Source organism: Pinus tabuliformis, chromosome 5_2 (assembly GCF_031772625.1).
Source record: "Pinus tabuliformis cultivar Carrire ecotype Pingquan chromosome 5_2, CPIR1, whole genome shotgun sequence".
In the NCBI taxonomy this organism is placed as follows: domain Eukaryota; kingdom Viridiplantae; phylum Streptophyta; class Pinopsida; order Pinales; family Pinaceae; genus Pinus; species Pinus tabuliformis.
The window spans coordinates 387,642,305-387,654,388 of NC_142306.1; the positions used below are offsets into that span (position 1 = coordinate 387,642,305).

Consider the following 12,084-nt stretch of genomic DNA (forward strand, 5'->3'; position numbering starts at 1 on the left):
TTTATTTAAATTTAATAAAAATAAAAATAAAATAATAAATTTAAGTTTTATAATCGATAAATTTTAATTATTAAAAAAACAAAATATGAATTCTCTTTATATATTTAAAACAATAAAAATGGAATAACAAAAATTCATACTCTTATTTTTTCTTTAACCCACCCATTCCAACTTTGGAAAATTAAAAAAAGAGATGATGAGATTGCACCCAAATATAAAAGATATATAGTGTGACAATGATCACGGTTATACATTAAATATTAAATATGGCATGTTAACTTAAGTTAAAAGGCGTCGTTAATATTCCATAGACACCCTCTGCAAGAGAGTATTTTGGAGCCTCGGTTATAGACAGCCATATTGTTATTTGACTTTCAAACAATTTGTGTTCAACCATTCAATGCCATCTGGATCATAGGTTACAGACAGCCACATTGTTATTTGACTTTCAAACCATTTGTGTTCAACCATTCATGCCCTCTGGGTCCTAGGTTATATTTTCATTTGACTTTCAAACCATTTGCACTGTGACTCCTAGGTCACAGACAGCCATATTGTCATTTGACCTTCAAATCATTGGCGTTCAACGAACCATTCAATGCCCTTATGTAACTAACTGCACCATGAAATCATTCCACTGTGAGCTTGCAGCTATTCAGTTATACTATTTTCTTGATCATGGCATTTCTGGGTGCTTTATAAATTGAGAAATGTGATAGTGATCTATTCACACTTCTTGGAGAGCCCAGTGTAGTTTCGTTGTTTTCGTTGAGTCTAAATTGCAGGAGCAGCAACAAAGTAGCGGGTCAAAGGCAACTACGCAAAATATCTCCTGCAGATCAGACGTGGTCCCTCCATTTCGCACAATATGAATTCCAAAAAGCATTGGCCCAGAATGTTCCTGAAATCAAAGTCCTCTAATCAATTGCCAGAAACTTCTAATTTTTCAGCCATGAGGCCAACATATTCTGAAGGTCAGCAATATTTTACTCAATCAAGCTCGTATACACAAATACACTCAATCATGTTTACATTTGCATAAACATTTACTCAAATACACTCAATCATGTTTACTCGTATACACAAATACACTCAATCATGTTTACTCAATCAAGCTCGTATACACAAATACACTCAATCATGTTTACATTTGCATTTGCATAAGGTCAGCAATATTTTACATAATCAAGCTCGTACTTTCTCGGTCATCAGATTGATATAGGTAGTGACATAGGGATCGCAGCTAGTTTGATTAATCAAACTGTAATTTGATAATGTTAAGTTGGGGGAATGGTTATTATTTTATGTTAATGATATAATTCTATAATATGTTGATAAATGTTGTTATAATGGCTTGGGATCTGTAAATATTGCAATAGCATCTATAAATATAAATTGTTGTAATAGCTTTGAGTATATGAATATGGTTTTGTTGTCTTACAGCCTTATTAACTCTTTAAGAGTATACCTTCCTCTAACCCTCTGACCGAAATAAAAACTATTTTCTTTAGGTTTTAAATTGATGTGCCATTTCAAGATAAAAGTCGCATGTACAGTAAAAGATTAAGTTTTGATAGAATTTCATACCGCAATTGGCAATATTAGTAATAGAGATTTGATATTAGTTTTCATAAATATTTTTTCCATACAGCAGGTGCATTGTCACGTAATTATTTGCGGGAGAAGGAAACGAGCATGCCCACAACAAAGTCAAGATGGCATCCAAAACCAGAGCAGATCCAGATCCTGGAAGCTATATTCAATTCTGGCGTGGTAAACCCTCCCAGAGAAGAAATAAAAAGGATCAGAGCACAGCTCGAAGAATTCGGGCAAGTTGGTGATGTAAATGTGTTCTACTGGTTCCAGAATACAAAGGCCAGAGGAAAGCGAAAGCGACATGTCCAAGATGCACAAAAGTCTAAACCTTGCCCCATGCGTGCAAAGACCACATCTTCAACTGCATCAACATCAACAACATCAACGTCAACATCAGTGCAGTCTAAATCTATAACGGTTGGAAATCAACCCCCCTCATCGTCTACTGTGCCAGTATCTTCATTGCCCGGGAACCATTACGAGATGCAGGTGAACCAAGAAATGAGCAATACTCAATGCAGTAACATGCAAGCATTAGGAGGGGCAGGGACAACAGGAAACAGCGGAATTTTGAATGAAGGTACATAGGCACTGATACTAGTGGAATAGTATTGTAACCATGTCTTAATTTCAAGCTGCCAACATATCATATACATATATTTGTGCTCTGTTGTGACACAATTGTTTTCGTGTCTCCAGGAGGACTCCAGGAGGTGTGCAGGAGGACTCCAGGAGGTGTGCAGGAGGACTCCGTGACTAACGCTTCATCAATGACATTCCAATGGAAGTCCCCAAGGAGCCCCTGAACTTCAGGGCTTTCTTCGGGGATGATGCTCTTTTACTCCATTCCTCTGGCGAGTTGGTGCTAGTGAATGAATGGGGATTCACCTTGGAAGGCCTGGAGCATGGAGCATGGAGCTAAATATTTCTTGGTATGCTATACATATTCCTTATGTTCATTTATATGGAATCAGCCTTAGTATAATTAAGTCTCAAAAAATTAAATAAATATAGAAGTGTATTGGTCTGATCTGAGTGGCCTTACGGGTATATTTCTCGATATTAAATCTAGAAATGTATTGGTTTGATCTGAGTGGCCTTATGGGTACGTTTTTATTCTATTTTTGCAGATATGAAGGCTATTTTATCAATGGTGGATCTGCTTTCCTGGTTCGGCTTCTCGTTGAACACTCTTGCTTTTGCAGCAAAATTCTCTGTTACGGTTAGATTCGACACTTCGGATTTGATATATCGAGGCTATATGTTTTATTTATTTATAAATTGATATTTTATATTCTATGGTACCAAAACAAAAGGCCTGTGGCACTGTACGGCATTAGTTTAAATCATTTTTGTTATGCTATGGACCTCATCACGATCACGGGGCCCAAAATTGGGTGGCTCACGTGCTGAATTATTAGTTTCTATTAATGGATGCTAAGTAAACAATTCAGGTGCACAAAGTTTTAATTATGCACCTTCCAAATCCCTAACTTTGAAGTATAATTCCTTGGAAACATGTGTGAACTGTGAAGTATAGGTTGAATCATAAACAAAAATAAATTATTACATTATTGTTATGTTTCGTTATTTTTTATCAACCATGGTTGGTTTATCACGGCTACATAAGTAGGGAGGATTAATATATCATGATTCATAATTGATTATGGTTGATTTTGGTTTATTATGTTTAAATATAGTAATGGTTGATAATAGAGTATGGTTAATAGATCTTTGACTTTAGGTGACTATGGTTGTTTATGTTAAACTAAAGTTGTTTATGATACCTTATAATTGAGTATGGTTGACCATGTGGCATATAGTTGATTGTGGTTGACAATGGTTCACCATGTTCAACGTAGGAGAAAAAGGTTGACCATGGTGTACTATAATTAGCCATGTTAATAATGGCCATGGTGTACTATAATTGGCCATGTTGATAATGGTTAACCATGTTGATTATGGTTGAATATGTTGATAATGATTGACCATGGCTTGACCATGTTACACATGGCTGACCTTGGTTGAGTATGGTTAAATATAGTAAGTTATAGTTGACAATAGTTGACCTTAATTTCTAATTCAGGTTTGTGTGATCCATATTGAATTAAGAAGAAATTTTAAGTAGAAATCACATAAGAGAGTTTTTGTTCACACGTTTCCAACCATCTAGTGTGGTTCATCGTTAGGACAATATGAAGAGACGGATCTAGGCAAAAGCTTAAATAGAAAGCAATGTAGAGACACCTGGTTTAGATAACGGCTATAAAAATGGCTAGTTTATGTGTGTGTGTGTCAATAATAAACAAGTAATATATATATAACATTAATTATTAGTAATAGGTTAAACTTGAATAGAAAAAGAATAAAATAAAACAAAAGTCAAACTTTAAATAACAAGCTAGGTCAAAAAAATAAAAGAAATCAAGACCCTATTACTAAATAAATGAATCAAGATCCTATAATAACTAAAAGAATCTTATTAATTTAATGAGAAAAATGCCAAAATCAAAAAATAATCATAAAAATAAAATTATAATTATAATTATAATTAAAGAAAGACTAAGAAACAAAGTCAACTATAAAATAAGGAGCCAAGGCCCTATAGATAATTCAAGAAATTAATAACTTAAATAAATTCTAACAAAAATCCAAGCTAAGAAAGATCAAGATGATAAAACTATACATAAACAAGGTGGTAAAAACCAATCCAAAAAACTTATTAACAAAAACTTTGGGAAACACCTCCCTTTTATCCAAGGGACCACTCAAAAGATTGCGAAGATCTTAAGGAAACATAAGGTTCCCTTAGCCTTTAGGCCTCTAAATACCATCTGAAGTTCCCTAAGATTCGTCAAAGACTCGGTGGACCCTAAATAATTGAAAGGTGTTTATGTTACCCCTTGCTCTTGTGGGACTACTTACATAGGTGAGACCAATTGCTCAATTAATCAAAGGATTCATGAGCACGCCACTAACATTAAGAATGGTAGGACCCGCTCCTCTACTTTGGCAGAGCATGCTGATAAATCTAAGTATCACATATGCATTGAGGGTGCCCAAGTCATTGCCAGGATTAGTCATTTCCATCATCGAAAATTTAGGGAGGCCCTAAAAAATGAAAAAAAAGGCCCAATAATTTGAATAGAGACGGTGGTTGGAATATTAGCATAAGTTGGGTCCCCATCCTATCTTCTTCATTTTAAATTTTATTTATTTTTTTATTTTTTTATGTGTTTGTTTTTTGTTTCCCAAAGTTTTTGTTAATAAGTTTTTTGGATTGGTTTTTACCACCTCGTTTAAGTATAGTTTTATCGTCCTAATCTTTCTTAGCTTGCATTTTTGTTAGACTTTATTTAGGTTATTAATTTCTTGAATTATCTTTAGGGCCTTGGCCCCTTATTTTATAGTTGACTTTGTTTCTTAGTCTTTCTTTAATTATAATTTTATTTTTATTTTTATGTTTATGATTATTTTGGCATTTTGGCATTTTTCTCATTAAATTAATAAGAATTTTTTAGTTATTATAGGGTCTTGACTCATTTATTTAGTAATGGGTCTTGATTTCTTTTATTTTTTTACCTCACTCCTTATTTAAAGTTTGACTTTGAATTTTTTTTATTCTTTTTCTATCTGAATTTAGCCTATTACTAATAATTAATGTTATATATATACTAGTTATTTATATATATGTATATATATATATTACTTATAAACTAGTCATTTTTATAGTCGTTATCGGAACCAGGGGTCTCTACATCATTCTCTATTTAAGCTTTTGCCTAGATATTCCTCTTCATCGTATCCTGATGATGAACCACACTAGATGGTTTGAAACGCGTTGGCAAAAATTCTCCTATGTGATTTCTATTGAAAGTTTCTTCTTAATGATTGTCCTTGTTTAACTATAGTAGACTATAATTGATTAGATTTACAATGATTGATTATGTTTAACCATGCTTGACTATGTTGACCATGGTTGACAATGCTTAACCATGTAGATCATGGTTGACCTTGGTTTGACCATGTTTTACCTTTGTTGTCCATAGGTGACCATGGTATTCCATGTTGAGTATAGTTGGGCATGGTCAACCATGGTTGGTCATGGATAACCATGGACCAACCATGGTTGACCATGGTGAATATATATTTGACTATGGGTGAATATGGTTAACCAACCTTGTCATCATTTAACTTAGATGACCATGTTGACCATGTTGACCATGATTGAATATGGTTTTGTCATGTTTGACATTGGTTGACCAGGTTGGCCATCTTGACCAGGTTGACCATGGTTGATCATGTTGTCTATGGTCGACTATGATTGACCATGGATGACCACGGTTGACTGTGTTTGATCATTGTCAACAATTAGTTAGTCATGGTTAGCTATGGTTTTGTTTTTCACATTACAAATTTGATATTTATTCATTGCATTGTCACATTATTTTTTGGTCTAGTTATGATGTTGTTTGTTGTTCATCGTATTACAAAATAATTGTTGTTTGTCATATTTGCAATGTCAATTGTTGTTTATCACATTGTGATGTCATTTTTTGTTCATTACATTGCAATGTTTGTTGTTTTTTACATTGCGACGTCATTTGTTGTTCATGACATTGCAAAGCGTATTATTGCCCATCACATTGCAATGCCAATTGTTGTTTATTACATTGTGACATCATTTCTTGTCCAATTGGAACATCATTTGTTTTCCATCACATTACAACATCATATTGTATTCATCACATTGTGACATTGTTTGTTGTTTGTCAGATTATGATGTTAAAATGTGATGTTGTTTGTTGTCCATCACATTGCAACATTAATTGTGTTAATCACATTACAACTTCAATCTTCATTTATTAATAATTGTGTTAATTTCTATTAATTAATATATTGACTTCTACTAATATTTATTAATGTTTATTAACATCTACTAATATTTGTATATAAATATTTACTAATGTCTAAACTATGTTCATACATCAATGTGTCTAATTATTCTTATATATAATTATAGTTATTGATGTCTAATATTTATATCATTCTAGTTTTATGTATGATTATACAAATTTATCTCTCTAACTTAATAGAACAACCATTGAGTATAATTTATTGATAAATCATATTTATATAAACCATTACTGAAGTGGTGAACTAATTTTTATATAATTAATTACCATTATAATAAGCTAATAGATATATATTTATATTCATAGATATTAATATAATACTATATTATTTGATAAATCATATTCATCCTAGTGAACATTCATCTTTATCAAGGTTTATATATATATATATATATATATATATATATATATATATATATATATATATATATATATATATTATATATAATATATATCTCTATTTTAATAAAATAATTATTAAATATGACGTATAACTTATTGATAAACTATATTTATATATGACTTATTGGTAGACTATATATTTATATAAATTATTAAATAGTAATTAACTAATTTTTATAAAGTTGATAGATTAACAATATTAATGTCCCATGTTATATACAACTATGTTTACTCTTTTTATATTAAGTTATAATTGTATGGTCTTTATCATGGAAGAACTTTATAATAATTAAGTTTATTGTTACTATTGAAAAAGTTTATTGTTATTCTCTTATTATTGTAAACAATAATATTGTTATTCTTTATAGTTATTGTAAAGTATCTGGTTGTTATTATAATTATTATTGTGAAATGTATTATTATTATTGTAAATGGAAAATTGTGTTGTTATGTTTATTTATTTATTATTGTAGTATAAATTTTATTAAATATGAATTATTATTGTAAATTATTATTTATTTTAATAGATTTATTTATAAAATTTATAATTTTTATATATTTACTAAAATTTTAATTAGAGTAAATATAAATAAATTTATTATAAATAAATTATAATCGATTTATTTAAAAAAAAAATTCTATAATTATTTTTTATCTAATAAATTTTATTATTTTTATTGTTATTTTCAATAAAAAATAAGCAATAATGGAAAACCATTGTAAATTTTTCTTTACTCTATTCAATTTCTTCATAAAGTTTATTCTTTTATGGTTATTCTCATTTATCACTGTTAATTTTATTCTTTGTGGTTTATCATAGTAAACCATGAAAATATTATTCTTTATAGTTTAGTCCTCCATCACATTGTAAGGTGTAAATTGTATCTTGCTAAACTTATAAAATTTATTATTCTTTATTGTTATTTTAGTTTATCATCGTAAACAACTATAATGTTATTCTCTATTGTTCCCTTGTTGTTATAATATTGTAAACTATAAACCAAATATTAAATTCAATGTTAAACGAAATATCAATGTAAATATAGAAAAGTGCATTATCGAAATTGAATATTGAAATGAAATATTAACTTCTGTATTGAAACTTAAATGTAACTCCAGATAACTATTAAAACTTATATCATATAAAAATTTTGCTTCATACTTTAATGTATCAATTTTCCTACCAACATAATCAGCATTACAAAATCATGATATGTTAAAAATTAAACCAATAATCAAGTTAAAAAAGACAACCTATAATCATATAATAAATAAATTATAGTTATATCAAATTTGATAATCAAAGGCACATCACATTAATTCCAATTCCATGTAATAGTGATAACAAACACAAAACGCTAGGTTGAAAATCTACCCAACATCACTTAAAAATTAGCATTGCAATCCACCAGTATAAGCCTCCAACCATCACTTGAAAATTCAATTCCAATTCACCACTATAACCATTTCAAAGAATCTCAATTGTGGTGCAATTTCAAAGACTCTCGACTGTTAATGCAATTTCAATTGCAATATTTGTGGGATGACTTTAGTATGGTGCCATTGCAATAGCTCCAATAATTTAATAAATTAACATGGAAGTCAAGATGGAATTTATGTATGTATGTATGTATGTATGTACATACATACATACATACATACATACATACATACATATATATAATGCTGGAAAGGTTGTTTAAAAATTAGATAAATTTTATATATGAATACTTTCATAATTTAAAGCATAAGATATCAAATATTTCAAAATGTAAGCGTACAATACTACCCAACGTTCACAATAGGACCTCTTCTATCTAACATGCATGCTCTACGGCTCTTCTTGGCACAACATCAAAGGCCCTTCCATTTCCTTTCATATGGCTAAGGTCCAAGAAATTTATACTATCCACCTATGCTGGAATAGGAAGTTGTCCTTCATTAAAATTTCAATTTTAATATTAATCAACTGAAATCTGAAAAGGTCAACTAAAATCTGATCACGAAATTACCATATGGTTTGTTTGTAGCTTGTTTAGTAAATGTGTTTAATAAATTTTCATCCATATGATTGTTTACTAATGAAACTAGTGAAGGTGCAAAGATTTTACTCACTAACATTGTTGCAACCACTACTATATGTTTTTAATGCTAGTAACAAAATGTCAAACCTAGGATAAATATGGAGAAACCCTTTTCATACGTGATTAGCTTATTACTCTTTCTTTCTTAATTATTTATTTGTATTTTTATAGAGTTTAAGCAGAAATTGCATAAGAAATAACACCAGTAAAATTACTGCAAAACGATTCCAAACACTAAAATTCCAAAAGCCATATATATATATATGACATTCTCATCCTTTTAAAAAAAGATGAGACATTCTATTCACGAACAAAATTGACATTAGATATATATGTGAAACAAACTCGACTTCATATATATATATATATATATATATATATATATATATAGAGAGAGAGAGAGAGAGAGAGAGAGAGAGATCATCCTTTTAAAAAAAGATGAGACATTCTATTCACGAACAAAATTGACATTAGATATATATGTGAAACAAACTCGACTTCATATATATATCTATATATATATATATATATATATATATATATATATATATATATATATATAGAGAGAGAGATATAGAGATAGAGAGAGAGAGAGAGAGAGAGATAGAGAGAGAGAGAGAGAGAGAGAGAGAGAGAGAGAGAGAGAGAGAGAGAGAAGACTTTAACTTCACCATAAGCTTTGCGGCTGGCGCGAAGATGTGAAGTCCGCCTCCAGTAACCCTAGGACTTCCAACTTTGTACTGATTGTTCAATAGCATTTTTCTCATGTCAGTCGCAAAGGTTCTTAGAGATCGGATCTGATTTGAGGAAGAATTTTTTTTCAACTTCCCCCTAGGCATTGTGACCCAATAAAGATTGTGAGCCTTCCAGATCTGATTTTTTCTAAAAGTTCATTTTCGAGTTGTAAGACCTAAAAAAAATTGTTTTTCACTGGCCGACCAGTCGTGATGGCTAGTCAGGCCCAGGATAGCCAGCGCTCTCAAGAGGTCATGGATTTCAATATCTTAGTGGAAAATGGCCCTAAGTTTCAAAGGCCCTTCTTCCAAGTTTGTGAACAAGAATGACGAGATCCCAAAAATTGTGATCTAGACTCCTCAAGCAAGATCAAGGGCTCTTCAACTTGTAAATCAGGGTTTGATTGGGCAATTCAAGGGTCTATGTCCCTCACCTTGATCTATCGGATATTACATAGAAACAAAATAAAATCCCAATATGAAGGGGGAGGTGGTTTCCACTTTGATCTATCAGATCTTAAATAGAAACAAACTAAAAGCCCAAGATGAAGGCAGAGGTGGTTTCTTCATTTGTAGAAAAGGGTTTTTTAACATTTTATTTTGAACTCAAGGAAGATTGAGATTTGATTTTAAGAAGTAGGGCTTGATCCATGGAATCCAAACTTCAACCTCAAGGTCAAGGTCAAGGTCAAGTTGCTGGAATGATGTCACCTTTAGACTCATTGGAAATTATTTGGGAAAATTGTGATATCGTCATAAACGTTATGGGATAGGTCAAGTTGCTAGAATGATGTCACCTTTAGAGAGCTAGGTCAAGTCGCTAGAATGATGCCACCTTTAGAGGGCTAGGTCAAGTTGATAGAATGATGTCACCTTTAGAGGGCTAGGTAAAGTTTCTAGAATGATGCCACCTTTAAACTCCTTGGAAATTCTTTGGGAAAATATCTTGACTGTGCAAAACCCCATGAAGGCTTATTTGCATGTGCCTGAACATTCGTTGAATTCGATTTCGAGGAGGGGCTTCTGACAACAATAAATTGTTGCATGGATGACAAGACATACCTCCAGGAAGTGGATTATGACTAACTCCCATTCAAGTGCCAAATTTTCCATGAATATGGGAATTTTACCAGAAATTGCACCAAATCTCCAACCACTCAAGAAAATCAGAGAGAACAAGGGGATGAATGGTAGCAATCTAAGAGAAGAAGAGGCCCCAACAGATAGAAAAAACCTCAACAAGGAAAACCAACACAACATACCAAAGGCACGTCAAATATCAATAATTCCATTGCAAATAAGGAAGGTTTGAGCCAATCAGGAAGTTGCAAAGTTGAGTCCAAAAAATATGAAACACTATCATATCTAAACAAAGAAGAAGGCCCCTTGCAGAAAGATTCAAATCCATCTCCTCAAGCTACCTCCCATCAAAGTCCTCAAAAAACCTCAGCTAAGGAGAACAAGCCATTAGAAGACTCCCATAACTCCACGGATGACTCGTCGAAAGAAGAGAAAGACACTTATCACTCCTCAAAGGAAGACACAAGCACGGTTCTGATAGCCAACCTAGCCGATGAGAAATCATAGGCTAAAAAAACTAAATGAATAGAAAGAAATATTTGGTGCACTGGGAGGAAAACTAATAGGGAAATCCAAAAGGAACAAGCATAAAATGACAAAGAGATGGGATACCAGAGCACTATCGCTCATCAATTAGAAAATATTGGAAGTAAAGAAGGGAAAAAAGGTTCAAGAACAAGGCCCTTGAAGGTGGAAACTCAACCTAAGAATAAGTAATGAATAATATTGTCTCCTAGAATTGCAGGGGCTTCAGAACTAGCAAACGAATAGCAAAAGAAAAATATTTGATAATGAAATAAAATCTAGTTGTTTCCCTCTTCGAGGAGACAAAAATTAATGAGAGAGATCTATCATCCAAACAGAAGAATATTTGGAATAAAAGCCTTCACCTTGTAGTCAGTTCTCGAGGTGCATCAGGAGGCTTATGTACCTTATGGGACCTTGATCAATTAAGCTCTTGAACATTTGTAAGACACAGCATTGGATAGTGACCTCCTTCAAAATTTCGGCCCTCAATCAAGTATGCACTGTGATTAACCTTTACAATCCTATCCATTTTAAAGAAAAGAAAGAATGTTGGAAATCCCTTATGGATTAAAAAAAAATAGGATATGGAGATAATTTCATTATTGGAGGTGATCTCAATACGATCATCCATCAGAAGGAGAAGAGAGGAGGATTTGTAGTTAGATATCATTTCCAAGAATATATGGAAGATCTTATAAACTCCTTGCACCTAATAGATATTAACCCCCCCCCCCCCCCCCCCCC

General features: G+C 31.7%; 1 pseudogene; it reads left to right on the forward strand.

The window, feature by feature from the left end:
- The first annotated feature begins 865 nt into the window (after positions 1–865).
- LOC149159141 (WUSCHEL-related homeobox 11-like) overlaps positions 866–12,084 on the forward strand; it is a 39,042-nt pseudogene continuing 27,823 nt past the window's right edge.